Source organism: Felis catus, chromosome A3 (assembly GCF_018350175.1).
Source record: "Felis catus isolate Fca126 chromosome A3, F.catus_Fca126_mat1.0, whole genome shotgun sequence".
Taxonomy (NCBI): domain Eukaryota; kingdom Metazoa; phylum Chordata; class Mammalia; order Carnivora; family Felidae; genus Felis; species Felis catus.
The window spans coordinates 135,853,361-135,879,590 of NC_058370.1; the positions used below are offsets into that span (position 1 = coordinate 135,853,361).

The 26,230-nt window shown below is 47.7% G+C and overlaps 1 long non-coding RNA gene across 1 annotated transcript; it reads left to right on the forward strand.

The window, feature by feature from the left end:
* On the forward strand, positions 1–20,735 carry LOC123384641. The gene is made up of 3 exons (XR_006596054.1): positions 1–124; positions 544–1,318; positions 20,115–20,735. It is a non-coding gene; the product is annotated as an uncharacterized LOC123384641 (long non-coding RNA).
* The last annotated feature ends 5,495 nt before the right edge of the window (positions 20,736–26,230 follow it).

The following is a 26,230-nucleotide window of genomic DNA, read 5'->3' on the forward strand; positions in this document are numbered from 1 at the left end:
TTCTTCTTTCGAGACTGCAAGTCAGATTCCTCAGGACCCCAGTCCGAGTGATATCTTTACCACTAAAGAGGGCAGGATAGCATAAATGCAAGAAGAAATGGCACCCATGTTGCCCGTCAATACTGTGAGTCATTTCCTCTCCTCTCTTCCAAAAATTGAATCATCCTGAATGAGACAATTATTTATTGTTAACTGTCAGTTAAGCAGGTGAACAAAAATATCAGCCGTGATTACGTTCGCTCCTGCTTTGGCATTCAAGTTAATCTGGAAAGCACTCATTTTCCTGAAAGATATTATGTAACCAGGACTTAGACTCAACGATGGCTCACTGTTGGGTTCTGTTCTACTTCAGTTTTAGTTAAGAGTGTTACTTGACAACTGAACATTTTGTTTTGCCCTGTGTCTTCAAGACGGAGGCTTTTCAGAGCCTAACATTTGTCTGGTGAAGCTGCTGTCAGAGGAACCTATTTTTAGGTCCTGCTCAGAACCCCATAGTTCAGTTTCCAGGTGTTGTCACTTATATTCTGCCTTCTGTTTCCACAGAGAAGAATTTAAGCATTGTTTCCTCCAACTGAGAAAAATCAATGTGTCCTATGAATATCACCAATATGGGAAACAACAACAACAATTTCTTTGTTCATTTATCTAGCAATGATTTATTGAGTCTTTACCGCACAGAAGTCCATGTGCTAGTAACTGGAGAGCCAAGTGGTGAGCCAAATCCAGATCTGACCAGTGCCCTACTGGAGCTTACAGGCTAGTGAGAAAAGTGGACATTAATGAAAATATCACACCAGAAATGAATCTTCCTGGAAATACAGAGACTCTTCTATTGAATTTGCACGCAAGATTTTTAACTTCTATCTGCAGCTCCCGTAAGAGCGTAAGATGATTTCAAATTACCAGTCTTGGTTGCCGGTTGCTATCTCTTGGTTGCTACATCGTGGAATATATTAAATTGCATATGGTAATATATGTAATGTGTGTACAAAATGCCTGGCATTTAGTAGGTGAGAAGCAGACGTCAGTTTTATTCCCAGGCTTGTTTACTTTGCCACAAGGGAAAAAGAAGTCTGATGTTCTGTCTGAGATACTGCAGCTCGCTGGCTGTTTCCAAAATTCTGGATTATGTCCAGCTTTTAAACTTAGACTGTGTTAGCTTTGTTATGAAGAGGCCACTGTGCATTTTATGTTACTCAGAGAGTTGGAAATGCCCAACTGCTCCATTTCAATGGAACCAAGACAGAGATTTTCTTTTCTCATGCTTAAAAAAGAGCCCCTGGAACAATATTCTTCAAACTGGAATCTACTCCTGAAGGTCAGTAGACATAGCGTGTGGGGAGTCAGGAATTCTTTACAAGTCTGTATTGATATCGTCTCTATCAACTGTCTATAAATATGTATATAAGTATATATATCTGTATCCATCTGTCCGTGTGGCTTTTTATCCTGGACCATCCACGTAACCTGCATTTGTGCTTTTGGTCAGGTTGATGCCCCAGGATCATCTAAATTACACGGTTTTAACTTTTAATGCATTTTTTCCACCCAGGGTCTGTTGCTCTGTGTCTCTTCCACCTCCTTCCCCTCGAACCTATTTTCCCCCCCGCCCTCCCACCCCCGTGTTTTGTTGACTATATGAATTTGGATAAATTAGCAGAAGAATTAACTACTGCGAGAGAAATATATATATATATATTTTCTGAAATTTGGATTTAGTTTTTTGGGGGGAGACTATATATTGCCTTTTTGAGAAGATGGTGTGCGAGCGTGCACTCTTGAGCACACATTTAATGTGAGCGTGGCATGAAAAGAGTGTTTGTTTACTGGAGGGGTGTGATCGTCTTACTTTTATTTTATATTATGCTGGAGAAACACAACTTGGGGGCCACACGATAGAGTCTATGTAAAGACTGCACAACCTGGGCTTTGGGATATACACTAGTGAGAGTGTCCGATTCGGTTTGCCCAGAACAGCCGTGGTTTGTTTTCATTTGGATGTAATGGATAATATTTCCTCTTCTGGCTCACCAAGAATGGATGTTAATCTTGAAGCTTCTCCAGCACAGGAGAGAAGATGAGGACTTGAGAGGTGATGTGGGCTGCGGGGAGGAATTTCCTCTCTTTTGGGCTGCTGGATGGTTAGGTAGGACTCTAAGCCACGGAGATCCGTTAGGGCATTCCTAAGAGCAAAGGGTCATGTTTGTCTAGCTGTTTGGATAGAACCTCGAAGCCAATGCAAGAGGGACATCATAGGCTCTAGGAAGAGGCGTAACTGCCACCATAGTCAATATACCCCATCACCCCAAAAAGTTATGTTATTCTTTCTATGGTTGAACTCCTCCTACCTTGACTCTGGCAATCATCGATCTGCTTTTGTTACTGTATATTAGTTTTGATTTTCTTGGAATTTCACATAGTTGTAGTCATACAAGATGAACTATTTGTATCTTTTTTCTTTTGCTTAGTGTAATGTTTTTGATGCTTAACCATGTGTTGTGGACATTAGTAATTCGCTCCCTTTATGGCTAAGTCATATTCTATTGTATGAATATACATTCGCTTATCTGTTCAGTCGTCGGTGAGTGCTTGGGTTATTTCCAATTTTTGTGATATGAATAAAGCTAGGATGATTATTCATATACAAGTCCTGTGTGGACACATTTTTAATTTTTCTTGGAGTTGTTGGGTCATAGAGTAAGTATATATGAAGTTTTGTATGAAATGGTCAACTATTTTCCAAAGTGGTTCTACCAGCTTGCAATCCTATCGGCGACATATGAGAATCTCAGTTGCTCTACGTCCTTGCCGATACACGGCATTTTTAGGTTCTTCTCCTTCTTTTTTTTTTTTTAATTTATTTTAGTCATTCTAGTGGATATACGGGGATATTTTAACTTTGCCTTTCCCTGGCAAATTTCCACCAGTTGGTCAGGCCAGTAGGGACTCTGGGTCATGATAACTTCAGGATGAAGAAAGGGCTGGGGCTGTGTTTTATAATCATAGGATGATGCATGGAATACACAGAATGATGATTTTTCTCCGAGAAGGTAATCTCAGGAGCAATGTTCTGAGGAACAGAGGCTTCACCGTCCGTGCCCTTCCCAACTTTCTTCCTTACCCCACCTGCACAGTTGACTGTCTTGACTTCTGTGGAGAGACAGTGATTATGCACGTTGTAAGACCAACCTTGCTCTCCCTGGTCAGGGGGTTTTTCACCAGAGCTAAAGGCGTTGCTGTTTCTCCTGGTTGTCACTGTCACTCTAGAGCCACACGGTGAGACTTTTCTTGACTGTGGTTTCCAGGATGCTGAAATGATAGAGAGACAAGGTGCATGCTAGCCACACTTCTCATTAAGCGATAATTTAATAGAGAGTTGAATGAATTTCCAACTCCTTCAAAGAGTATACATTTTTTTTGCCAGTATGTTGGGGTAAAGATTCTCAGAGAATTATTAAACGATAGTGCTCAGATGCATTCTTATTATTATTTGGTAGGATTTAATTGAAATGAAAACCAGATTCTGTCACCATATTGTGGCTCTGGTTGGCATAAATGTGCACCCACTCTGGTCTCATTAGATCTTTTTTTTTTTTTTTTTTTTTGCCCCCCTTCCATAGCGGCTGGGAGGAACAGAATTCTTAGAAAACTATGTTTGGTACGGCATTGTTAATCTGACTTGGTTTAATGCCCCGTAAAAACAAAATAATGTTAAAAACAAGAACCATCATGTGGCCATCACCCCGTGGGGTTTTCCAAGCCAGGTTAGATAGAACTCAGATGTGGCTGTACCTGTTCCCCTGATCTATATTCGTGTGATTAAAAGTTTACCTCTCATAGGTTTACGTAATCACCAGCCGTGGGGTACTGAGAGATGGCTCTGTGTGAGCAGCACCCCTTGCGGCCGGCCTCCCCCCTACCCTAATGAAATCTCGCAGGGGAGACATGGGCTGGGTACCTCTAAGACAGCATCCCCGTTGGCCAGCACGATGCTCACGTTTGTGCAGCTGCCTCGGTGGAGACCGGCAAGCCGGGGAACTAGGGTAACAGTAGGCAGAGATGAGGAGGAGAAGGTGCTGAAGGAACAGACAGAGGCATGAAAAGGCGCCTGAGTTTTCCACCATGTTTGGGATAAACCCTCCGGCCTGAAGACAATTGGGGCCACCGGCAGGATGGCAACAGGAACCGGGAAACCGGGGGGATTTTTAGGACATGACGAAGAGACCCAAGGCTCTGTCTCCCTCTCTTTCCCCCTCTGTTCCCACTGCGCGAGGCCCAGCTCCTGGGCAGCCGTAGGGTCCAAGGCCCTGCTCTGCGGGAAAAAGGGGTGCATTTTGGTACCAGAGACATCAGATACAGCACCCGTCCATCCCTTCTGGGCTTTGGGATTTAGCTTCTCTGAGCCTTGCTTTCTTCATTAATAAAACAGAGATTACAACCCCCAGTTGTCAAGAGGATGAAATAAAAAATAAACGTAAAAGCGCTTCTTTAAAAAAAAGTTCCTTTTGAGGTTTATTCACTTTTGAGACAGAGAGAGACAGAGCACGAGCAAAGGAAGGGCAGAGAAAGAGGGAGACACAGAATCCAAAGCAGGCTCCAGGCTCCGAGCTGTCAGCGCAGAGCCCGACGCGGGGCTCGAACCCACGAACCGTGAGATCATGACCTGAGCCGAAGCCGGAGGTACAAGCGTGTCTTTTTAAACCATCGGACAATAAACAGATATTAGTTATTGTAGAGAGACGTCGGCCCCACGAATCGCCACAGACACATCTACCTGCTTCTCTTACAGAGGAAGAGATGGGAACTCTAGAAATAAAATGTTTTGCACAACACCATTCTTCCAGGAAGGGCTGCTTCCCACACACCTTTCAGCCTGTCCCTCGGGACTCTGAGTCCTTGTTGCAACCCGGTTTTTATAACTACGTGATTTGCCTGCTCCCATCGCCCTGACGTATCACTGATCTGCTGGTGATGCCACCCTCTTCCTCCCACCCGGTCCTCCGCATCCCTCTTCCTGGGTGTTAGTGATCTTGGCAGGAGTGGGTGAAGGTGGGCTGGGGAGGGGACGTCGCACCTACCGAGGGTGTGAGCTGCTGGGGTCATCGCGTCTGCGGCCCTTCCTGGGGTGCACGTGGGGTACGGGCACCCACGCCGGAGAACTGGGATCCTCAAACTAAGGAGTTTTGACCCTCTGGAACCTGTAGAGGCAAACTCAGGAGATAGCACCTTTCGTGGGAGTTAAAATGCCTTTCACGGCCGTGATAACCTAAGAAGGGTTGTGCCAGTGACAAAGATGGAAGTTTCCTCTTGGAGCAATGATTTGCTAATGGGGAGGCGCTTTCCTATCACAGGGATGGTTTCATGAGACTGTGATTTTAAAAAAAGCGGCCTGTGGACTCCTGGGGTCCGTGAATATAGTTTCTGAGAGATCTGAGGTAAATCCTGCCTTTTCAAAGCAATATTTGCGGGAGCGCCTGGGTGGCTCAGTCGGTTGAGCGTCCCACTTTGGCTCGGGTCGTGATCTCACGGTTCACGAGTTCAAGCCGCGCGTCGGACGCTGTGCTGACGGCTCAGGGCCTGGAGCCTGCTTCGGATTCAGTGTCTCCCTCTCTTCCTGCCCTTTGCCACTCATGCTTTCTCTCTCTCAAAAATAAATATTAAAAAAATTCAAAAAAATACAAATAAGAGGAATATTCCCATTATTCAAGTTTTAGAATCGCTGAGACACAGTTGGTCTGGGACAGTTTACTTCAGAATGTAGAAATGACAAAAATACCATGACTCGTTATTGTAACTATGATTATTTTTTATTTGACACTACGGTCCAAGTCTTTCTTCCCCGGAGCCTCAGTCATAGCTTTTAACTCTCCCCAGTGAAACCTCGGAACACCTCCTCGTCCTCTAATGGCTGGTGATTCCTGTGTAAACTGTGAAGAGCCCCATGAACGTTTGCCACAGACAGAGCGAGTCAGTTACAGCAGCCCTGAGCCTTGGTCGTGAGTCTGAATTCTTAGTGATTGCAGTGTGAATAGGTGTTGATTCATCAGATAGGCCGTCCAAGAAATGCCATGTGATGGCCTTTTCTTGAAATCTGGTTCAGTCAGGCTCTGAGATCGCCGATGATGAGAAGATGCCGGGACAGGAAACCGGAGACATCACTGGGCCCCAGTAATATAACTGAGCTTCTAATACCACAAAGGTCCTGGGTCTACACAGAGCAAATCATTCTGGAAGGTTCCTCTGGGCTGCCCCCACCAGCTGCACCAAGATGCTCTTGCCCAAGAGGCCCTGACCCCTGAGCCTGGAAATTCTGACAGGCCTATAGGACCTGGATCTTTGCTGTGCCTGGAGCCCTGGCCTGGTTGGATGAGTCTGACAGCCTTGAGCACCATTTTCCTTGGAGGTCTGTCTGGTCATCTTCTCAATGGTGGGGAGGGAACCGCCCGAGAGCCCTCCTCATCAGTGTGGAACTCACGGAGGGGCAATGCTTCTCAGGTAACACTGCATCTCTTACCTATTCCCCTGTGCTTTTTTGCCCCCACGTGATGTCCTCTCCCACCTCCCTTTCTGAGAGACCATATCCGTTCTCTTGAATAAGTTCACGTATGGTGAGACAAATCTTTCCAATATAGAGTGAGCAATTTAAAATGATTACTTTGAATAAATTCATCCCAATTCTGAGCCCTCATCCTGTTCGGTTGGATTTTAAGGATGATTGGGGTTCTATCGCTTTCTCCGGGTTACATAAAGACATGGTAGCCATCAAGTGTTAGAAGGACCTCTAGTCTGTGATCCATTGTGGTCGCTGTTAACGTCTTGACCATCACAGTTCCGTGCAGTCAGGAGGCTTGGCTCCGTGGCTCCGTGGCTCCGTGGCTCTGTGGCTCCATGGCTCATCGGTCCGTGGTATGCTGGGGGCCTGGGAAATTGGATGTACCTACCTTGACAGTAGCACCATCCATTCAATCACTGCATAGAATCCCCATCACTCCTTTGGATTCTGAAGACAAAGCCAGCCATGGGGCCCTCCGACTCACCAGATCCCATAGCTGTACCCCTTCCAGGATGTGGGAATCGTTGCCTCTCTCTTGAGAGATGTCTGTCTCAAGAGATCTCCCCTTTTTCCTGTTGCCCCGGGATAATTTGAGACAAAGGAATACAAACGCTGGCTATCTGTTTGGAATGGAGTGAAAAAAAAAGTAGAAACAAACAGTAACTAACATTCAGGGAGATTCTCCTGCTAGAAAATTCTAAACAGAGTGCTGGAAAGGTCAAAGATTTGTCTTCCTGCTAAGAACAGGGGGATGGGGGTTGAGAACAGATTACAGCAAATGCAGGTGGATAGTCTAGTACAGAATCTTGCAATTGGTCATTCAACCACTTAACAAAAGAATGTCGAACTCCTACTATGTGCCAGAGACTTGGGTGAAGATGAAACACTTCTGAAACACGATGGAATGGGGAGACCAACGAAAAGAATGTCATGTGGTAAATGGTCTACGTAGCCGGAAGCACATGAACTCTGGGTTAGGCTATCCCGGGTGAAAACCCTGGCTTGGCCACCTTCCAGGTGTGTGACCTTGGGACGTTCCTTCCCTGATCAGTGTTACGTTTGCCTGGCTCAGAGGAGTCTTCATGTATGCGGGCTCTCACCCTCCCCATCCGTTATTGAAGGCACTGAAATGTTATCCCTAATTTTGTGATGTATTTTCTCTCTCCTCGAAATGTACGAACACTCTTTGTACTCAGAGTTTTATCATCATTATCTCATTATCCTTTAACAGATCTTGGGAATTTTATTTCCAAATGTTCTTTCTTTAAATCCGTTCGCAGATGCCATTGAAGCTCACGTGTTTCTTCTTAGAGACTGAAGATCCGATTACTGAGTTATTTATATGATGTGCTGGCGAGGCATTGGAAAGGCAGCCCCAGGGCCCAGAAGTGTGCCACAGCAGAGGGGAAAGTTCCACGGAGTGTGTACTCTTCCTGTGTTCCCTTCCTTTCCCGTCTGGTTTGCCATTTTAAGTTGGTCTTTTTAAAGTTATCAGTCCACCAGGTCAGCCGTGAGCCAGTTCAAATGAAGGATTTTGTCTTATGCATTTCTGCATCCACGACAGCCAAGAGACCACCTCCGGGCATATTAATGATTTTAGAAGATGTTTGCTGACATTAAAACACACACACACACACACACACACACACACACACCATGGACCAAATATCATGAAATCTGTATTTCTAACGGAGATAATTTAGTATTTAATATATTTTAGAACGTATCTGTTATCACTTGGTCTTGCTACTTTAGCCAGGTCTATTCAAATCTGTTCTGTTCTCCCACTGATTCAGAGTTTGGGTAATTTTCTGCTTCATCTATTTCATAGAATCCCTTTTGAGCGACTCCTGACAGAACATTCATGGTGAAAAATGTCTTAAAATATCCTTGGGTTACCATGAAGAATTCCGTCGCCTGCTGTAATGTTATTCTAGTTCTTTGCTCGGTAGGGTGCCCTTTACCAACCGTGTTTTTTTGGCATCCTAGGAAGACAGTTCAGGCTGGGCCTTCAGCCTGGGCCAGTTCTTCCAGCTCTGATGGCCCCGTTGCATTTCTGTGCCCCCCCTTGGACATCCTGAGGCCCCCCAAGGTCCAGTCCCATCTATCTGCTCAGCTGTCTGTCTCGCTGCTCCCCAACATGGACCCCGTGTGGTGGCCGCCTGGACCCTGAGCATCTTACTGAGATTCTCTTCGTCTTCTTCATGCACCCAGGGGTCTGATCACTCCTCAGGGTCTTAGAGTCTGGTTCACAAGCTGCCACCTTTACAGAACCTTCTCTGATTTCTAAGCTAAAAAGTACCTCCCGATCCTTTGAATGCCCTACATCAGCTTCCACCTCCACTATTATGCATTTAAGCGAAATTGTGTGTCTCAACTTACCTAATGGGAACATAAACTATCTCTGAAGGAGAGTAGTGTGTCCAGTTTGTTCTGTATCTTCTCCTTTTCCTTCTGTGTCTCTCCTTCTATGCCTGAACGGAGCTTAATAAACGGCTTTGTAAGAATTAAGAAAAGTAAGTCCCTTGGGTCCCTGTGGGGGTAACAGTAGAAAGAATATTCACTGGGCTCAAGTCTCCAGCAATTGGATTCCAGACCTACCATTTATAGCGAATCTTGGTTCCATACACTTCAAGACTTCTTTCTTTTTCTTTCTTTCTTTTTGACAGCGAAACATGCGGGAGACGAGTGCGGCTTTTCTAGGACTCAGGTTTAGGGAAAACCTTTCTGCTCCCCTTTCTTCGTAGGACTGGGTCTACTCTCTGCTTCCCTTCCCGGATCACAGCCATGGCATCCTTGACTTTCATTGCTTACTAAATTGTCTCTTTCTCCTAACCAGAGGCAGTGTCTTTTTTGCTTTTCTGGCATCCCCGGTACCTAGTAAGTTATTCAATGTGTATACTGAATTGGACCAGTGGATGGACAGAAACTAATATCTTGTTCATTTTTGCCAGCGATGTTTGTTGCTCCCCAAAGCCTTCTAGGAAATGCTGGAATGCTGGAAGCTCTTCTCCTATCTCATTTTTCTCTCCCTGCAAAATACAGTGCACAGATCTCCTCTCCCTAGACATCAGATCCCTCAGTCAATGTTTCCCAAAGTGTCCCCACGGAAGAACACAAGAACACTAGCTTTAGCAGAGGAACTATCAAGAAAAAAAAAAGAAGATAAGCAAAGATAACTTAGTTGACCAAAAAAAATTTTTTTTCTAAGTAATATCTATTAATACGAAAGACAAAAGTCACTTGGAAAGCATTCTTCTACATGTTGATAATTTTCTACTATATAGAACCTCTGCTCAATTGAATAGCTTTTTTATTTTCTTTTTTCTTTTTATTTACGATGATGATGATTTTTTAAATATAATTTATTGTCACGTTGTCTAACATACAGCATATACAGTGTGCTCTTGGTTTGGGGAGTAGATTCCCGTGATTCATTGCTTGCATACAACCCTCGGTGCTCGTCCCAAGAAGTGCCCTCTTCAATCCCATCATCTGTTCCCCGCACCCCCCCCCCCATACATGATCCCTTAGTTTGTTCTCTGTGTTTAAGAATCTCTTATGGTTTGCTTCCTTCTCTGTTTGAAACTATTTTTTCCCTTCCCTTTCCCCATGGTCTTCTGGTAAGTTTCTCGAGTTCCACATGAGTGAAAGCTTTCTTGAATAATTCCCTAAAATAAAGTCATTTTCAGTAGGAAAATTCTATGTAGGCTTTGGGGAAGATCCTTAGTATCTTTCTTCCTGGATGGCTAGAAATTCCTCCTGTGATGACAGAACAATGGTGATGTCAGTGATTGGGTGTCACAGCCCCTCGACTTCTATTGTATGGACTACTTTTTAGCACTTCTTGAGTTCTGCATAGGTAAGGAGAGGTTTTGAAGGCTTGTGATGGAACGCGTGGCTTTTTCAAAGATATTCTTTAAGATGTATTCAGATCCTGCAAGAAATAATAAATGAGGGAATAATGAGGAACATTTATTCCTCTGTTTAACTGTAATGCTGCCTCTCTGCGTTCACAATTTATGGCGAGTAAGGATTTTTGTGTGTGTGTGAGTGGAATGCATTATGTTAGGAAAAAAATTAATGGCCATCTGTAAACGTGGGGATGGCTGGCAAATCTGTTATGCATGTTGCAATAAAAATGGTTTATTGGGCTATCCTGGTCAGACACAGGAGCCAAACGCTGCAGATCCACTAGAGAACACGCTTGGACTTCATCCGTTTTTACTTAGGCTGGAGCCTCCCCGCAACACTCCTCTTCTGGCCCATTCTGAAGGTTTTCTGTAAAATAAGTTCTTTGGACAAGTGGTTTCTGCTTTGAGCCCAGTGTCCTAATCTGAAAATGGAAGAAGGCTGGCACTCCTGGGTGGCTCAGTTGGTTAAGCGTCTGGCTCTAGATTTCGGCTCGGGTCATGATCTCATGGTTCGTGAGTTCGAGTCCCGTGTTGGGCTCTGCGCTGACAGTGCAGAGCCTGCTTGGGATTCTCTCTCTCGCTCCCTCCCTCTCTCTCTGCCCGTGCTCTCTCTCTCTCTCTTAAAATAAATAAACTTTAAAAAAAAAAGAAAAGGGAAGAAGTTTGAATTCGATAAACTCTAAGATCCCAGGCACATGCTACTCTCTAGGATTCAAAATCCCTTCTCATGGATTAAGTCTAAACAAATCTGGTTAGCCTGAATTCAACCCTACTCCCATACTGTGTTAACAACAAGAGAGAGGACGTGCTCACCGTCTTCCAAAAATACCTTGTGTTGGAGAGTAAGGCAGGGCTCGGAAAAGAAGGACACGTGTCAAAAGGCACAGGGTCCATGTCGAAGGGGATACCGCGCTACGTCTGACACAATTGGGTCCTAACAAGTCAACCAGCAATGGCAGTGAGCAAGGGGACAGTTGGTAGGTCCATGCTGGTAGAGCGAAGGCAATCAGGAGCATGGCCTGTCAAACCTATACTCTATTACTATGTTTCTGATATGTACTCTATTACTATTACTATATTACTAATATACAACATTACTCCATCACCATGACTACATTATTAATATATACCCTATTCCTATTACTACATTACTAATATATATGACCCTACTCCATAACTATTTCTATCGGACTAATATATACACTATATTACTATATTGTGGTGAGACGATTTCTCACCAAACCTTCACTACTAACATCCACTGGTGATTCTTTCCAGAATCAGCAATTGCTATGGCGATTGCCTCATGGAGCTTCTCTGCTTGGGCCATTTCTTCTGCATTTGTGACGTGGCGTTCAGCTCTACAGCAGAGAGCCCCTCATCTATCCACTATCTACTTGTTTATTTCTGTCACTATGGACTCACAGATTCTGGGTGGAAGTTATCGCGGGTGTCTTATACTAGTCTTATTGGTCTTCTTTGTATCTGGAGTCACTTTAAAAGAAAACATTTGTGGGGCGCCTGGGTGGCTCGGTCAGTTGAGTGTCTGACTTCGGCTCAGGTCATGATCTCACGGTCTGTGAGTTCGAGCCCCGTGTCGGGCTCTGTGCTGACAGCCTGGAGCCTGCTTCGGATTCTGTGTCTCTCCCTCTCTCTGCCCCTCCCCTGCTCACGCTCTGTCTCTCTCTGTCTCAAAAACAAATAAAAACACTAACAAATAAAATAAAATAAAATAAAACATTTGTGAAAACAGGACACATACACCTGCAAACTGGAGAATGGGGCTTTGGCCTTGGCTGCTTTCTAGACTCCAATGGCTCTGGGCTGACTTTGCTTTTACTCTCATCAGCCGTGTCTTCTCGGGACCACCAACCCGAGGATAAATCAGGTTCCACAGGGTGACGGATGCCACAGCCACCACCGGCACGAGTTCAGAAAACAGAGTTCCCTTCAATGTGAAGAGTCCCCAGAAGGCGCAGAGGAGGGGGGCGTCCCTCTCTCTCCCAATCTTCTCCCATTTGGAGTGCAGATGAGTCTTTTTGAGGGGCTAGCTTTCGGCCCCGACAAGTACCCCCTATCTCCCCACGGGGGCTCCTCTCGTCACATGAGCACAAGACAAGCCGCTTCAGACTCTCGCTACCTTTCTGAGGGTTTTCTATCTAGCCATTCTACTTCTCACCACTTCCCGGAGTACCGGCACGGGATGCAGGGACACGAGAGCGGGGAGAGGACACAGTGCACGGTCTACACCTGCCACTCAACCTTGGGGCACTGCCTTTGGATCAGCTGTATTCACTGACACTCTCACTTCCCACAGCCTGCAAGGTGTTCCACTTCCGCATTCTTGGGGAACGTACCCGGATTCACCCCACCCTAGAGTTCGTGTGGCACCGCATTCTGGCTTTCTAGGGAGGTGACGCACAGCAGATGCCTGTTGCCTTATTAATACTGTAATGCCCCCTCCCCCTCGCAAAAAGGTCTGTGCTTTGATGGCGTGTTTATTGTTTGGCCAACCTATCCGGAGATGATGAAGTTTGGACTCAACCGTCCGCTCCTGAATAGTTTGCTTTTCTCCTAGCTTCAGGCTAGCTGGCTGGGAGGATTAAGATTTAAGAACGTATGGAGGGTTAGTACGTGTGTGAAGGTGGAAAGGTGAAGGAGAAAAGTTGAAGAAAGGTGCTCGTAGATAGATAGTTTTCTAAATGTATACATATATATGTATATACATATTTTAAGTTTATTTATTTATCGAGAGAGAGAGAGAGAGAGAAAGAGAGAGAGCGTGTGCGTGCACAAGCAGGGGAAGGGCAGAGAGAAGGAGAGGCAGAATCCCAAGCAGGCTCCACTCCACCAGCAAAGAGCCCTATGTGGGGCTTGAACTCATGAACTGCAAGATTCATGACCTTAGCTGAGATCAAGAGTCAGACTCTCAATCGACTGAGCCACTCAGGCTCCCCTAAAGACTTTTTTTAAAACTTTTTTTTAATGTTTATTTATTTTATTTTATTTTATTTTATTTTATTTTATTTTTTTAATTTTTTTTTCAACGTTTATTTATTTTGGGGACAGAGAGAGACAGAGCATGAACGGGGGAGGGGCAGAGAGAGAGGGAGACACAGAATCGGAAACAGGCTCCAGGCTCTGAGCCATCAGCCCAGAGCCCGACGCGGGGCTCGAACTCGCGGACCGCGAGATCGTGACCTGGCTGAAGTCGGACGCTCAACCGACTGCGCCATCCAGGCGCCCCTAATGTTTATTTATTTTAGAAAGAGAGAGAGAGAGAGGGAGAGAGAGAGGCAGAGAGAGACGGAGACACAGAGTCCAAAGCAAGCTCCAGGCTCCGAGCTGTCAGCACAGAGCCCGACGTGGGGCTTGAACTCGAAAACCACGAGATCATGACCTGAGCTGAAGTCGGACGCTTAACCCACTGAGCCACCCAGGCGCCCCTCCCCTAAAGATTTTATTTTTGAAGTGGTCTCTACAGCCAACGAGGGGCTGGAACTCACAACCTGAGATCAAGAGTCACAAGCTCTAACCACTGAACCAGCCAGGCTTCCCCTCGCAAGGCAGATTTTTTATTTTTTTCTACGACTGAACTGGCGGTGAGGGATTGGGGAGAGAGGCGTACATCCAGCATCAATGTCGCGGCGCTCCTCCCATGACCAGGGCGCTGGGCAGGCCCACATGTGGCCGTGATTTGGGGAAAGCATGGGGGGATGTGAAAAGCACACAAGGAGCCTACTAATTCAATACAGATGGAGGTAGGTGCCGGGGTCTGGGAGCAAACCCAGTCTAGGGGGAGCACAGAGGAAGGAGCCACTAAAGGAATCCGAGGGCTGACGGCTCACAGGCCCTGAGCTGGGGAAGTCGCTAAGCTTGTTTCACAGCGGGGTGCCTGTGGGAGATGGTCCGGTGTGACTGGCCAGAACCAGGGCACGAAGGCCGTGGAGGTTAAGCCAGTGACCGGGCTTGCACCGGCTGGGCATCAGCATGGTTTGTCACAGCAAGATTGAGACGTGGATCGTGCAAAACCAGATATGTGTTCTGGGACTTCTCCATGAGCACCTGCTTTCCTCAGTCGCCTTTGAGGAACCCGTTCTTGCTTCTGAGTTGGGTTTGGATTACGAACAGGCGTGCCATTACCCATGGTGGCGGGCACCTGGGATGAATTAGCCGGAGGTGGTCGGCTCTGCCCACAGGATCCCCTCCTGTGATGGGGGAAGCGGGGACAGGGGAGTGTTTGACTCGGGTATTTGTCTCCTCTCAGCGTAACAGAAAGTCGGTTTCAGGTTTACCCCGGGCGAAGGAAAGCGTAATCTCTTCCAGCTGTGGGGCCCCCTGATCTGTTCCTAAGCCTATTCCACCTCCACCCCCCCCATTCTTCCCTCTCCGGCTGGGAGCATTGACAGAAGAATCCGCTTCAGACTCTGGTCTCGATTTGATGACTTATTCTATGACCTTCGAGGAGTCATTTACGGGAAGGGAAACTAACATTTTTGAGCACACACCTATTAACCGTCACTAGGTATCGGGTGCTGAGCCAGGTGTTGGGTGCACGGGGGTCAGCAAAACAGAAATGGGGCCCTTCGTACTCGTCAACGCCCCGGGAGCGGTGGCCTTTATCTCCTTCTGCCAACTGAGGAGACCGAGGCACAAATAGGGTAAGTAGTTCGCTTAAAGTTACACAGGAATATGGTAGACCAGGGATTTATAGACTGATTTCTTTGATTTAAAGCTGGAGTTTTTCCTCACTTGTAAAAATCTAATGACTAGATTGTATTGCTTCGAAGGGTCTCTGTGTCTCTAAAATTCTGCCATGCTTTTTTTTTAAGTTTATTTATTTTCAGAAAGACAGAGAGAGAGAGAGAGAGAGCAATCAGGAGACAGGTAGAGAGAGAAAGGGAGAGAGAATTCTAAGCAGGCTGCACACTTTCAGCACAGAGCCTGACTCGGGGCTCGATTTCAGACACCGTGAGATCATGACCTGAGCCGAAACCAAGGGTCAGACACTGAACTGACTGAGCCACCCAGGTGCTCTTTTACCACACATTAAAAAAAAAAAAAATTCTGTGCAACAGCTTTATGTGATAGTTAGGCCAGTTGATGATCCTTTTTTTTTTTTTTAAGATTTTATTATTTTTTTTCATGTTTATTTTTATTTTTGAGAGAGAGAGAGAGAGACAGGGTATGAGCGAGAGAGGGTCAGAGGGAGAGAGGGAGACACAGAATCGGAAACAGGCTCCAGGCTCCGAGCTGTCAGCACAGAGCCTTATGAGGGGCTTGAACTCACGAACCATGAGATCATGACCTGAGCCGAAGTCGGACGCTCAACTGACTGAGCCACCCAGATGCCCCAGTTTTATTTTATTTTATGTTTTTAATTTTATTTATTTAAGAGAGAGAGAGAGAGAGAGAGAGAGAGAGAGGAGGGGCAGAGGGAGAGGGAGAGAGGGAATTCCAAGCAGGCTCATGCTGTCAGCACAGAGCCAGACACAGGGTTCCATCCCACAACCATGAGATCATGACCTGAGCTGAAATCAAGAGTTGGACCCTAAACCGAGATTTTTTTTAAAAGTAGTCTGTACACCCCATGTGGGGCTCAAACGCACCACCCCAGGGTCAAGGGTTGCATAATCCACTAACTGAGTCAGCCAGGTGCCCCTGATTATCCCTTTAATTCCCGGATTCTGAGAAGATTTTGGGTTGTACCCTGCTCTGTTGTCTTTCTTTGATATGACGTATCACTAGCGGGGGAAATCATGGTGGCCTGACAATTCTCATGTGATTCATCTTTTATGTGGAGGGCGGATCTCACTCCCATCAGACAGAGAAATGGAAAGCTTTTGTTCTTTTCTTTAAATTTTTTTTAACGTTTATTCATTTTTTTGATAGAGAGAGACAGAGCGTGAGCGGGGCAGGGGCAGAGAGCACGGGGGACACAGAATCCGATGCAGGATCCAGCCTCCGAGGTGTCAGCACAGAGCCTGACGCGGGGCTCGAATTCAGGGACCGTGAGATCATGGCCTGAGCCGAAGTCGGACGTTTAACCAACTGAGACACCCAGGCGCCCCAGTTTTTGTTCTTTTCTTAAAGGCTGGTCTTTAGGGACTCGGTAAAAGACTCAGGAGGAGAATCACAGACTCTCCCGATATGTAAGTGGAGTGCGAGTCCCGTGGTCGTGGGTAACTCTGAAATGCTCGGAACGACTAGGGAGAATTCAGCTACCTGGGAGAAACGTTTTAAGCACATTTTTGCCAATGCCAACATATCAACATGCCAGCACGGGGAGTTGGCAGAGTTGAATATCGCCGGGGTCTCTGATGGCTCTCCAGTAGGATCCGTGAGGATCCAGATGGGGGCTTGTGCGACCTCACTAGGGTTGAAACTTCTGTCTCCAGAAGGAACGTGCATTCTTCTGTGCCCAGTAGTTTCTGTCCTTCCCAGTGGCGGTGTGGCCCTGTGCCTTGTCCCTGCCCTGGTCCTGGAGTTCATCTAGGATACTGCGCCCTGATGTGGCAGGAGACATCCGGAGGTCGTCGTGGGAGAGAAGCACGGAGGCGAAAGAACAACGGCGGCCGTGGCCCGGGCACAGTTTGGCTACGGTTGGCTTGTGATGGTGGCCATTTAGACAACCCTCTAAACCTTGGTTTCCATCTGAAAAAGCGAGCAATCCCTTTGCGGGATATTCCTGAGCGTTAGAAACGAGAAAGCAGGGGAAGGATCTCAACCTGTGACTAGCTCGTTGCTGCTGCTCCGTTAAGTGACAGCCATTTCTAGTTGCGACTGTTCACTTCAACGTTCGGTGACGCACAGTGTGTGTTGTCACAGCACAGGGCGGCAAGAGGTGCAAGCGTTGTCTGATTCTCAGGACGCAGGGCTGTTGGCCACCCCTCTTCTCCCTCCACGGCCAACAGAAGGGATGGGCTGCAGCCCCCCCCGGGTCCCTTGCGCGTTCTGGGTTCCGTGACCTCCCGGGAGGTCCCACTTCTCTTTGTCATCAAGAGGCATCTTGGTTTACACCCTCTTCCTTGTCTGGACAGCATATGCGTAATTAGCTCCTTTTCTTCGAAGGCTCTTTGTTGGAGAGGCTTGGTAGATTTGCTAATTCGGTGGCTTCTGTGTAACTTGTCGTACAGTCAATTACAGAAGTCTTTGAACGGCATCACTGAAAACGTGTTTAGCTTAATCAGTTCTGACAGCAACGGGGCCGGGGCCGAGAATCAGCATGCCGCACAAAGGGACGTCGTTAACGGCTCGTCTTGTGGCATGGATCTGTCCCTCTGTGCGTTATTAGGGTGACTGTCACCTCTCTAGGAACTGCTCTGATCACCTCTACCGGCGAGTTAAAACTATTTGCCTTTCTGAGGTTTTACCAGCCTCTAACCCTTCCTGTAACCGTTCATAACAGGGGCAACCACCACCAGCACCAAATAATGCAGCTGGGGAGGAGGGGACAACAGTAGGGCTCTGAAGTCCCATCATCTGGTTCAAACGCCGGTCCCGCTATCTACCAGCCCGGTGACTTGGGCAAGTGACTTAACCCCTCCGTGCCTCAGTGTCCTCATCTGTAAAATATCATCAGTGAGGGAATAGTAGAAGATATGCCCAGGGGTGGGGGAGAATTCCCGTGAATCACCTGACTCAGCACCTGACAAGCCTTGAATACGGGTGCACCATGGTTTCCATTACCCAGTGCAGATGCCAAGACCACTGCTCTGTCCACGTGAGTGGTAACGTGAAAAGCCCACAAGTGTTGAGAGCTCGTTTCGTTCCAGGATATGCTCTAAGTAAGTGTTTCCCACATATGAACGTGTGTTGATCTTCGGGAAAACATGATGAACGAAAACATTTCTGTTTCAGAGAAGAGGAATCTAAGTTCCAGCGGACACTGGGGGCGAACTCACGTTCATCGGACCACAAAGCCCGTGTCTGAGATCGTGGTTCTGAGAATGACCCCACGCTCGTGCACTGCCGGCTGCTCCAGGCTCTAGATCGGTTACCTTATAACCCGGAAATCTGGCTGTTCTCCTGGAAGTTGGGGTGGCAGAGACGGGGAGGAAGGAAATAACCACTTTTTGAATTTTTTACGGTATAGAGACGAAGGCTGCCTTTTATAATTCCGTGTGGCTTTCTGACACATTTGCAAAATGCTGGCTTCACAGAAGCTGCCGAATGAACACACGTGGTCCTGGGAGTGTAGGCATGATAGACGTGTCATTTCCCCCTTTTCCAGGGCTTGATTTCTATCAGCCCTTCCTTCCCCTCTTCTCCTCCTCCTCCTCCTCCTCCTCCTCCTTCTTCTATTCTTCTTTATCTTCTTCTTTTTCTTTTTCTTCTTCAAGTTTATTCACTCATTTATTTATTTATTTTTGAGAGAGAGAGCACAAGCAGGGAAGGGGCAGAGACACACACACACACAGAATCCGAAGCAGGCTCCAGGCTCAGAGGTGTCACCAAGGAGCCCGGTGTGGCGCTTGGTGGAACCCACAAACCGTGAGACCGTGACCTGAACCGAAGTCAAACACTTAACCGACAAGCCACTCAGGTGCCCCTCTTCTTCTGAATCATTGTCGATGCGTACTCACCCCACTCTCAGATTTGGTATGATCATTGAGCCCTTAGGGTTTGACAAGGAGGCAGAATGTTCTAGAAACTTGCTACTCAAAGTATACCCCACAGGCTGGTGGTATGAACATCTCCTCTTGCTTATTAAAAATACGAAATACTTGGTCTTACCGAGTCAGAATCTGCATCCTCACAAGCTCCCCAGGTGACCGCCTTAAAGTCAGAGAGGTGCTGAGCTAGAAGGAGCGTGGGCTTTGGCACCTGAAGAAACTAGATTTAAATCCCAGTGCCCCCCATTTAGCATCTGTATTGCCTTGGAAACATTGCATCACAGTTCTGAACTTGTTTTCTAATTTATAAAATAAACTTAATAATATTCTGCAGGATTGTTGTTGGAACTGGTGATATTAAAGGTAACGCCCATTATTCTTCTATACCCGGTACGGTGTGAAACATCTGCCGTCTGTATTCTCTCTCCGTTCATCTTCGCCACAAAACTGTTAGGTAGGAGCTAGGTGTATCTCGGGATGCAAATGGGGAAACTCAATTTAAGAGTGAGGAGAACCAGGCTCAGGGCACCAGTCAGTAGGTGGTAAGGAGCGTATGGCTGCTGGCGATAAAAATGAGTTGAGCGCCCAAAGTGGCCTTCGGGGGTGGGGTTCTCCCCTGATGTAATTCTCCCTTCTCCCCAGGGCAGCTGGAGGACAGCTGTCCTGGCTCCTCTGAGATCCAACCCCTCCGAACCTCGGGCCAAGGGCTCTTCTTGTCCTCTTTCAGGTGAGTATCAGAGCCCCGAATCCAGCCTTCTCTCTGGCTGTGCTGCGTCTCACCCTCTCTGGTCCACAGGGCCCAGTTTTGAGAGGCACGCAAGTGAGGGAGCCTTGTGACCATTCTCTCGGCAACGTCCAAGAAAGATCCCCCCCAGAAGACACAAAGTGGGTTTTATTTGCAATTTCATGAATAGGAGTTTTGTGGGTGTGTTGAGAGTTAGGGCACTTTAGGAACTATTACGATTAAATAGGTTATAAATCCTTGCCAGGAGCAATAAACAACATCATCACATACTCTTTTTTTTTTTTCAGGAAGAAAGGTGATCCAGACATATTTTCCGGTAGGGATGTGCTGAGTGTGGTAAGAACGTGAGAAATCCCTGAGTCCTCCTGGAGCCACAGATGAGCAGGGAGCGGGTGCAGGAGGCTGTCCATGGACCAGGCACTCGATGCCCCAAGATCAGAGCCGGGCACCATCGGACTTTGGTAAAGGAACATGAGGAAGTGATGTGCAGATCAACAGTTTGATCTTGCTTTCACCCGAATGTTCTTGTCTCTGTAGATTCTGTGACATGAGCAGAATCCTGCTCTCCAGGAGCAGGTGGTGAGGAGGAACCCTCCCAGCGTACTTCTGAGGGATGCAAGGCGGATAGGACGGCTCCGAGGACTGGGAGGTGGGTCTAAATGTGAAAGTGTGAACTTGCTCGGCAATTCAGTCTCTTAGCGGGTGTTGAGCGAGGGCTGCCGTGGGGTGTCTGTTGTGTGGCCCGGGGGTTTCCCTATGGGCCCAGAGCACCTTGCTTTAATTCATGTGTGTTTGTGCTCCCTCAAAACGGTTCTGCACTGGAGACTGAACTCACTTTCAGACTTTAGAGGCAGAAAAGGAGGCCACCTAGAAAGAGGAAAAAATATGTACAATATTCATGCATTTGAGGTTTGGTTTTTAAATGTATTTACTTTGAGAGAGAGAGGAAGTGCGAGTGGGAGAGGAGCGGAGAGAGAGAGGGAGGGAGAGAGAATCCCAAGCAGGCTCCGTGCTGTCAGTGCAGAGCCCGACGTGGGGCTTGAACTCGCAAACCATGAGATCATGCCCTGAGCTGAAGTAGGACGCTTAAGCGACTGAGCCTCCCAGGCTCCTTTGCGTTTGGAGTTTTCAGCAAAGAGTTCCTTCACTGACACAGTTGGGTAGGAGCTCTCAGTGAGACATCTGATGCACCGGCATTTGAAGCTTCAGGTCTAGCCTGTAATGAGCTCCCGTAAAGCCCTTGCACCGGGTTCATCGAGCCTACCTTGGGCGTTTGCCCTCCAGGAGTCGTCCTCAAGTTCACCTTCTTGAGTAGCCCAGGGAAGAGCAAAGCTGAGCGTGTTGGGTGAGCAGTGGCCCCCTCCTTCTGCAAGCATCTACCTAGCGCGTCCCGATGCGGTGGGTTTTTTCCTCCCCTATAATGATGGCAAGTATGGCATGTGAGATTAAATAATAGCCTTTTCCGTAGCTTCTTTTTTTTAAACGTTTATTCATTTTTGAGAGACAGAGTGTGAGCAGGGGAGGGGCAGAGAGACGGAGACACAGAATCCAGAATCTGAAGCAGGCTCCAGGCTCTGAGCCGTCAGCATAGAGCCCGATGCGGGGCTCGAACTCACAAGCCGTGAGATCGCGACCTGAGCGGAAGTCGGACGCCCAACCGACTGAGCCACCCAGGCGCCCCTTCCGTAGCTTTTTGAAACCAGACTGGAAGCGTTTGGTTTGATCTCTCTGGTGGTTTGAGCATGTACTTATTGCCATCAGGATCTCTTGGTATATTTAATTTTTTTAAACTGCGCACTTAATCATATTTTCCCAAATTAGCACGGAAATTAATTCCCGATACTGTAGCAGTTTTAATTTGATGGAGCAACACGGGCCCAGATTAATATAGGGGTTTGGACAGCCACTTCGGTCTCTTTGAGGCGAAAAGGAAGCCAGAGTCCTCTGGGAGGTGATCTCGTTTGGCCGTGTCTTCGGTGCTCGCGGAGTCCTAGGACCTTTTGCTCAGTTGACTGACCCATTTTTTTTCTTTGTTGTGAAGCTTTCACAAAACTTTATTACTGGATATTTTAAAGCTGGCCACTTCATCTGTCTCACGGCCTGAAATGTTGTGGAAACTTAGGTGACTTCCATACGTTGCCAAGAAACGTGGTCCTATGCCTACATGGCACCATATGATTGGACGATTTAGAAATACAGAAGCGATTACACACAGCACAGCTGCCTCTGTTTGGAACGCCAAAATCTTCCTCGGCGTCTAAGGAAGGCCTCAATACAAACCTAAAGGACGGAACAACTTCTGTGTGAGGAATGGCGATTTCTTGTCTTTTAGACAATACCTGAATCTTATTACAAAGAATACAGGTTAATTACAGAAAGTTTGGAAACCACAGGTAAGCACCACAGGAGTAATGGCAATGGCAATACTCAGAGCCGTTACGACGATTGCGTACAATGACTAATTCCGCAATCGAGCGAGTCACAATAACGCTCCCCCTTCAAAGACCTCCCCCCACCCGCTTCCGCACATGACGCTTACACACATATTGCCTCGTCACCTACTTTTTCACGGAAGATGTAATTTCCCGAGATGTGGTAGTCGTTCCACAGCCGCGGTCAGCTAGCCTTTTCTGTCGTGGGCCACGGAGCACGTATTTGCGGGTCTGTTGCAACACCACACACTGTTGTAGCCTGACTGTAGCCTTAGGTGTGATGTGGAAGATGAGACCCTGCTGTGTCACCAACGAACTTCATTCGTGAACAGAACCACCACGTGACAACAAATTCCCTTCTCCTTTTAATTTTTTCCAACCATTTAAAAATGTAAACCCCATAGAGGGGCGCCTGGGGGGCTCTGGCAGTTAAGTGTCCAACTCTTGATTTCGGTTCAGGTTAGGATCTCATGGGATCGTGAGTTCGAGCCCCACCTCGGGCTCTGCACTGACAGCGCAGAACCTGCTTGGGATTCTCTCTCTCCCTCTCTCTCTGCCTCTCCCCTACTCCCGGCTCTCTCTCTCTCTCTCTCTCTCTCTCTCTCTCTCTTACTCTCTCTCTCTCAAAATAAATATATAAACTTAAAAAAAATGTTTAGAAACGTAAGCCCCATTCAGAACTTGCAGGCTGTATGACACAGGCAGGGGGGATGGTCCGGTTTGTCTCTCGGGCTGTTGCCGCGACCTTGCTCTCCCACATCACCTTGAACGTGATGTCGTGAACTGCACGTTATGTATTTACGTGATTTATGACAGTTACACATGTAGCTCATCTCCGTTTTATGTTTGGCTCTTTTACATGGTAGCAGGAATGAAAATCTCTGTGGTGCAATTGCTGGGTGAGGAATTTCTCGTTTCCAATGCCCTCGCTGTGGATTTCCAGTTTGCCAAACAGGCGACTCCCGGCCGCCTATGCCTCGCTGGGGGTGAAGGAAGGATGCATGGCAGGGAAGGTGTGGTCGTTTCTAGGTGTCCGTGGTGGCCACGGAGAGGCCGGTGAAGGGCGAGGAGGCAAACTGCCGACACAAAGGACCAAGGAAAGCTTTACGTCATCCTCCCCTTCCTTTGGCAAATAAAGCGAAATTTGCAGAGAGGGCATCGTTCCTTCCCCAGATCCCGGTTTCCGGCCCATGCTGCAGCCCCACGGGATTATACCTGAAACGTGGCTCAAATGGCTGACCACGTCCTGGCACGTCAGCTTCTTCAGTGGTTCGTGTTCTCAAAGCATCAAAGCATCCAGTGCCCTCTCCCTGATGTGCTCATGATCGCAAATCCTTCCCGAAGTGTGACAAGTCCTGGCCGCCGTTCAAAGTCCCCTTACAGCGTGGGCCCCGATACCCTCTCCTGCAGGAGGCCGCTGCCAGGGCCTGCGTGGCCCATCAGGATGGTTCTAATAAGATGGAACCACAGAATGGGGAGGCTCAGAGTCTCCGTCTTCTACCTCCCAGAAGGCTCCTTCACTCATATGGAACTGCGGCCTCTCTTCGGCAGACCGGCTGTGCAGACAAAGGGGGTTCTGTCAGGAGAAGCCCTTCCCAAGCGCCACATGGCCTCGTAACACTCCAGCGCAGGGCGAGGCCTGTACCCTCCACATTTGCCCAACAAGAAACAACTTTCAAGGGACTCTTTCACTAATTATGAAGATCTGGCGAAGAAAAACAAAAAATAAAAGGACTTTTTCAGGCGACCAGCTACCTGAGCCAGTAAGCGTTCAATCCCCATTTGCAGAGGGACTTGTCCACTCGGTGTGGACACCCGGCATTGCAGCTGTCCGCCCGTGAGCCACGTCTTGGACAGAACAAAGAGAGAGCTTGAGCTGCCCAAGCACCTACTATGGTCCAGGTCCGGTGTTTGATGCTTCTCCAGACGTCACCCCACGCATCTTTAGAACAGCCCTGCATGAATCCAAGGGGTCCGCTGTAACAAAATAGCACCCTGGAGGGCATAAACAACAGAGATGTGCTGTCCCACAGTTCTGGAGGCCAACGTAGGAGATGAAGGTTGGTCCTTCTGAGGGTGAGGGGGAGAACATGTGTAGCCTCTCTCCCAGCTTTGGGTGATTTGCTGGAAATCCTTGGCTTGTAGATAGAGCCCCCCGACCTCTGCCTTCGCATGTATGCGATGTTCTCCCTATGTGTGCCTGTTTTCCAAATGTCTACATTTTAAGGACACCAACCATGTTGAATTAGAGGTCCACCCTACTCCAGTAAGACCACATCTTATGTAATTACATCTACAATAAGCCTGTTTCCAGATGTTCCGGGGAGCTTTGATATGTGAACAGGATTTTAACATATGAGTGTTTTGGGGACATCGTTCAACCCATATGAGGTAGACCTTGCTATCTGTGCTTAAAGATGAAATGATGAAGCCTCGAGAAAATAAATAATTTTCCAAGGGCATCTAACTGGTACGTTTATCTTCAGACGTGAACTCTGTCTAGTAAGCCTTGCTGGTTCTGAAGAGAGGGTGAGTACGCTCCACGGTGTTGATCTTCTGAGTCAGATTTGAGGGTTTGCGGAGGACACAGACCCACAGGAACCTGAGGACGGGGGGCAGTTCTCGTGGCCCCTCACCTGGCCTTGGCCCCTCAGCCTGTCCCTCATCTGTTTGGACACACTGCTGACTCCTGCCTTTGTTACCAAAGACAGAGTTACACTTTGTGTCACAAGTGGCTGATTCCAGGGGCTTTGGATTTTCTGCAAAATTAAATTCTAGTGAAATCTCTCCTACATTTTCTTAGCAGGGAGGTAAGGGGCCCCCTTAGATGCTTCTCGTGGGCTGCATTTTTAAATGAATGCAGCTGGGTATTTTGATTAAATGCATATTGAAATCCACTTATAACTAGTGAACCAAGAAAAGGGACTCAATGTGCCATTAAGATTGTTTTCTGAAGTTGTTCAGGTTTAACAATTCAATGGGATATGGCTGTGCTCTGGTGTCTCCTAGAAACGAGGACGCGGCCCGTGAACAGTGACGCACGGCTGCCCACGGGGGAGCGCAGGGTCCAACGTAGGAGGTCTGGGCCAAAGGTGCTGCCTCATCTACGATGAAAATGTCTGCTGGAACTGATTTTCAGTGCAATGCTTGACGTGTACCAGGTGCTCAGTGAATTCTAAATAGAATCACCCAAATGCTTTTGCAGAAGCAGCAGCGGGTTCTGTAGCCGGAATGAGAGCTTGTCTGCTCGCTTCTATAGATTCTCAGCGCAACCCATGTGAGCACTCTCTGTCCTCTGGATCATGTCACTCGGATGCTGCAGCGGACATTCCTGGGTGGCACTAAAGGATTCCCACACCCGCTAAAGGATACTTCGCTGCGAGCTGATGTCAGGACTAGGCGCCGGGAGGGAAAGCAGCCAACGTTCCCTCCGCTGACGAGCACATATTGGTATCCGCCGCAAGCTGGGAGCCAGTCACAGAGATTACAGGCCATGACAGTCTGGCGGGGCAGACAGACAATAAGAACATTCCAGGCTGATGTTCTCTCTGATCCCAGTATCCAGGGGCTGAGCGAGCCCAGAGGACCGTAGGAAGCCTGATGTAGAAACGGTAGGTCAGGGAGGAGCACCTGGGAGAGGCGATCTCTGAACGGAGTTTTGAAGAAAATTAAGAGTTTAGCAGGAGAAGAATGGCCAGGGGCATCACAAGCAGAAAGCGGGGGGTTGGGGGTGGCTAGTGAGCCGGGGGGCCACGTTTAGAGAACTTCAGTGAGCTCGCGTGGAGGCAGTCAACTGCCTCAGACAGCAAGTAGGGAAACACAAGGCAGAGAAACCTTTTACGGTCCCGATGGAGAAAGTCAAGAGAGTCTTCGAGCTCAGCAACTCATCATTACCTACCAGCAGCGACAAAAACTCACTCTTTCTTGGGATGACTTCAGACTGGCGGAGGGGGGCAACATGGCCTGCAGAC